Source organism: Clarias gariepinus, chromosome 21 (genome assembly GCF_024256425.1).
Source record: "Clarias gariepinus isolate MV-2021 ecotype Netherlands chromosome 21, CGAR_prim_01v2, whole genome shotgun sequence".
NCBI classification, from domain to species: Eukaryota; Metazoa; Chordata; class Actinopteri; order Siluriformes; family Clariidae; genus Clarias; species Clarias gariepinus.
The window spans coordinates 26629783-26635417 of NC_071120.1; positions in this window are offsets into that span (position 1 = coordinate 26629783).

Below are 5635 nucleotides of genomic sequence, written 5' to 3' on the forward strand. Positions count from 1 at the left end.
CAGCGCCTCTGTTTCATTAATCATGCAGTGTGTTTGTGTCTTCTCTTTCTCCCCCCCTTCGGAGTGTGTAAGGTTAAAGCATCGTGGGGGTCTGACTGTCAATCTGAACTCAGGAGAAGAAGAAGACATTGTGTGTGTGTGTGTGTGTTTGTATGTGAAAGAGAGATGGAGATATGTGTCAGTATGTATATAGGAGTCTTTCTTTGTATGTTTTTGTTCATATTTGTGTTTGGCTGGCTGGCTGTGTGTGTGTCTGTAATCTGTTACTGTGTGTATTTGTATTTGTTTTTTGTGTGTGTGTCTGGTTTTCTATATTTATATGTGTGTGTCTCTTACTGTTACAAGCACTCGCACTGGAGACTCCTTACAATGGTAAATAACCATCACCTCACAACAACAGCAGCAAAAATCGTTCATTGTGTGTGTGTGTGTGCAGATGCACGCACACATAAGCGAGGTCAACTTCTCTCCCAGCATCACCGTTCCCTCTTTGACCCTGTCCTCCAATGTCCTGTCACTCAAGCACACGTGGACAATAGAGCAGATTCCTCTGTGTTTGTTTGCTCAGGGACGGGACTCTCATGCATCGCGTCCCTCTTAAAACTTTCCCTCCTGAACCCTGAGCTTTTAGCGTTCGTTTAAGCGAACAAATGTGTCTAAATCCGCCTTGAAATGCACTTAGCAGAACATAGCAGAACATGCGCTCGGGCCACGCTGCGAGCTTTAATCCGTCACTGTTGTGGCTGACCGTCCACCTGAGCTGAGCGTGTGACTCTCTGCTGCGCAGACTCTCTCGGAGTTGTGTGTGGCTTGTGTAAAAGATTCCATATTCTTACCCACAATACCTCTGTCATCTTTCAGTCTCTGAAAAGGAAAAATTTAATCTTAACATTTACAAAATATTTTTAACCTAAAAAAAAAAAAACTTGGGCTGAGAACCAACAACCAGCTGACAGCTAACAACTTAAAATTAAAGACAAACATAAATTTAAACTCATTTCAAATCCATAATAAAAATCAGAACAATACTGAAGCTCTGCAATGTCAAAAACTTCCAGAAATGACAAATTCCCCATAAATCCTGATTGTTTACATCTTCTCTTAATATTTACATATTCACATGTGATTGTTTAAATTGATATAAATAAAGAGGACTTAGTCTCCCTCTCGCTCTTCCTCTCTTTCTCTTCTCAGTGGGTATCTGGCTTTCTGATGAGGTTGATGTGGCGCACTGACAGATTGCATTCTGGGATGCCTGTGGGCTCCTGGTGTTGTTTCTCTGAGGACTACAGCAAACCACGTGCTGTTTATTTATTCGAGGGTTTGTTCGATTGCAGGAGAGAAACAGTGCCTCATTTTTGTTGTCTCGGGTTACTCGTGTTTTTACAGATTGTGGACTGTTTGTTAGTGGACACGGGGGCCTCTCCAGACAAAACGTGAGCGTGTACATGTGTGTGTTTGGGGATGGCGGATGGGGGGATGGCGGATTAAGGGAGAGAAACTGGTCATTTCATTCATACATTCATTCATTCCATTATCTTCTAAACTGCTTATCCTGTACAGGGGCCTGGAGCCTAAACCGGGGTACCTGGAGGAAACCCACCAAGCATGGGAGAACATACCAAGTCCACACACAGACCTGAGGTGGGAATGGAACCCTTGATTCTGGAGTGAACAGAGGCGTGGCCTTTGTGCCAGTCAGTCTCAATGTGGGAGTCGTGGCTTTTGTACCTCTCCGACTAAATGAAGGCGGTGGGGCCTCGCTCAGGTACCTGTCAGTCCAGGTTCAACCTGTTGGGGTGTAACCTGTTGGGATGTAATAATTGGATGGAAAAGACATTAAAATGTGCATGACACGAATTTCAGCGAAAGTTAAAAAACTCTAATCTAACCTTAATAAAACAGCCTGACCTCTCATTAGCATAGTGTGTGACCTGCAAAAAAACAGTGTGTCTTTCACGCCTGTGTTCTTCCCCGAGAGCTCTGTGGTGCAACACTTATTTGATTGTCTGTTTTTCCAATTTCATTCCCTCTTTCTGCTCCAGCATGTTGAAGCACTGAAACAGATAAAGTGTACCAGTCTGTCAGCGATGCCGGACTGGGAGTGCGGCCCTGATGAATGCTGAAGTGTATAAACAGCTTCCTTTTTCAGCTGTGAAGGTCTGTGAAGGCAGATGGGAGTGAAGGCAGAAACCCTGGAGATAAGAGTGTTTATGTGTGAGGTGTGTAATAGTGCTGCTGGAGACCTTGACTGGATTAATCGCTGCTCTTCCCACTGATTCTCCAGCTCCATCCACACTTTTTTTCTGAAACATCTTACACACACAGTGTCTATCAGCACAAGGCTGAGAAAGGCTCCCAAAGACAACACACTAAGGAGATACTGAGGGTCATGTTGTTGGTAGTACGTGGAGGGCTTTGGTACCATCTTTACTCCTACAAAAAAAAAAAAAACTATATTTTTTTTGGCAGGTAAATTTTAATGCCATGTTAAGGGTTACCTTTTGCCCTATTTGTATAAATGGTAGGCTTTCTCTACTGAAACAGGTTCTGATTTACAGTATATTGCCAAAAGTATGTGCACTTCCTGGAGCTGGCTGTGTACTGTGGCATTGCCATGCTGAAACAGGTTTGGACCTCTTGGCTCCAATGAAAAGAAACTGTAATGCGACATGCTTCCAACTTTGTGGCTCCAGGTAAGGGAAGATCCATATATGGGTATGGTGTCATACCAATACTTTTGGCCAATGGTCATATGGTATAGCTAACAATTATGAAAGCTTTCATGGCAGTCATAAACCACATGGACTTGTTTAGTGTCCCAAAAAATGTCTATTTTTAAAAATAAATTATATTTGGGTGTCACTGCGCTCAAAAATCGGACCAAGAATGTTTGACACCAGCATTATTTTATGAAAATACAGTCCTAATTCAATTTGTATACTGCTTAAGGAGGCTTAAAATGTTTTGATTGATCATTGTCTGTCTTTCAATGTATTTGTTAGGAATACACTTCTATTCAAAACGACTTAGAGCTGAGGATTAAGAACCAACGCTTACCCGTGACTATTTCAGCAATTGCTTCCTTTATGAGAAATCATACTATCTAAAGTCAGTTTCAATGCTATCTATGCTCTGATAGCCTTAATTGCATCTTTAACCATGTCAAATCCAACAGAACAACCGTCGCTTATTAGAATCTCTCCGAATATCGCGTGAGCTGTGGCAGGATGCTGGAGTTCCTGCATTTCCTCAGGCTTTGATGCAGACATTTCCCTCCAACATGCTCGTGATGACAGCACAGCTCTAATGTGGCTGAGGACAAATGTTTATCCATGAAATCGCAATCACAGGGATTCGGCCATGCTTCCTTAGCACTTCTGTCCTCTGATATATGGCACAGACCGGTGGAAATCTCTGAAGTCTCAAGCCGCTAACACGTTTCTCTATGGAGTGATTTCACAGTAGCGCTTTTTTTTCCGAGGTCAAAGCAAACGAAAGCGCCTCGACCGACCCGTAATCTGAGCTAATGTTCTCCCACAGTGTATATGTGAGAGAGAAATGGCATGAGACAGTGTATCTAGGGATTTCTTTCCTCCACTTTCATCCAGACAAACAATATACCGGCCCCCTCCTTGGACCCAGGGAGAGTGTAAACGGAGACGGCACCAATAATTCATGGCGACGCGGCCCATGGCATCTCACCAGCCCAGGTTTTTGCTGCCCCCTCGATGGGGTCACGCTCTTGCCTTGTCCATTTGCTTTAATTGGCCTGGGCTGAAGGTAATATCCTATCACACATCTGAGAGAACAAGATGACCTCATTATAGTTTAGCTGATGACAAGAGGATTCCAAATGTTAGCTAACAAGCTGTACGGACCAGGAAACATATGGTTTGGTACTGGCTTACTGTTGTTAGGATGTTATTTTGTATTCCATTCAGTCAGTGTTCACGCTAGTTTTGGACCAGATACGGTACGCAAAACCAACACAGGAATATTCTCTTAGTGGCATTTTATGATATGAGATCATCTCTTATATAGAACCTGTAACGTTCATAAGCTTAACTCTCTTAACTTTATGTGGATGTCCATTTTAACCTTAAAAAAGTGTTTTTCCCCCCTTAATTTAGCGACTGGCTAATTAGTATATGATCTGTTAGTATATAATAAAAAGCTGACAGAAAGCACAGATAATGCTAAACAAACATGACTTTTAGCTAACCTCATCTTCTACTTTGTTACGCAATCTTATGAACATTGCCTTACTGGGTCGGCACGGTGGCTTAGTGGTTAGTTTGGTGCCCTAAGTCACCTGGGATCGGTTCCAGGCCCCCTAGGGCAACCCTGTATACAGGATAAAGCGGTATATATGACGATGATCTTACTGACTGCAATGACCCCACGTTGTAGGCTATGTATGCTCAAATCTTATTATGGGAAATTAACATGGTACAAAAAGGATTCTAGGTTTCCTCAGACAGGTTAGACATTAATTCTAGCATTTGAGACATTATAATGTAAAGTTAGAAGTCTCCAGCACCACTATAATCTCTGCTCATTTTGTCTTCCATCACTCATGGTGGTATTTTAAAGATTATCTTTCTGGGCTCTCATGACCTTAGACATGATAAGTGGGATGGATGGATGGATGGATGGATGGAGGTTCCTAGGCTTTTTAAATGCTCCTGCTGTAAGAAAATAAAGGAAATCTGTTAGTTCTTATGGTTTTGCAATCCTTGTTACCAATAACAAAATTCCAGGGTTGCAGAAATTTCCTGTTATGAGCTCATTGTTGTTGGTTGTGAAAAAGAAAGATAACCAAACACTTTTAATATGTTGTTAGTCAAGATTTTTTCAAATACAATACAGTCAATGAAGTATTGTCTTGAACTTCACTCCCTCCTCAGCACCTGTGAACTTGTCTAGTGTTCTGTCTCATTTTAGGAGCCTTCGAGAGAAAAGGTCGGTGTGCAGCCACCAGCCGAACTAATCCAGGGCCCCCAAAGCGGTTTAAAACACTCTGGTTTCATCTAATCTTTTTTCCGCTTAGACTCGATCCTGAAACCTCGTCCATGATAGGAATGGACAAATACAAGGTCTCTCTCTCTCTCTTTTGCTGCAGCTATGAAAGGACACTGTGTGTTCTGGGGATTAAGAGCCTTTTCTCCCCCTCCCTTCTCTCCTCTCCTCTTCTTTTACTCATTTTCACCAAACAGGATAAAGATTGAAGGAGAAAAGAGACATGTCTGTTTAGGATACTCGGTGTTACTGGATGTTGCGAGGGGCTCAGCAGGTTCATGTCTCGTCTTTTGTTAGCTTCTGAAAGGAAAGGATCAGGGATAAAGCACTTAGGTCACTAAAATAGTATTATCATTGTTATTATTAATTAATATTGATTGCTTAATAATAACTATGAGCTGGACTGTTTTATTTGTGCATATGGATTAATCATATTATGTGTATGTAACACTCACAAAAATTAAGAAGTATTTCTGTTGATTTTTTTTGCTTTTATATATAAATATGTAATATTTTCCAGTTTAATATTTGAAAAAAGAAGGGAAAATGTGACGTAATAAAATACAGGCACTATCGAGGGCGCCGTCGCCCCGCTAAACGGGTCCTTCATGTC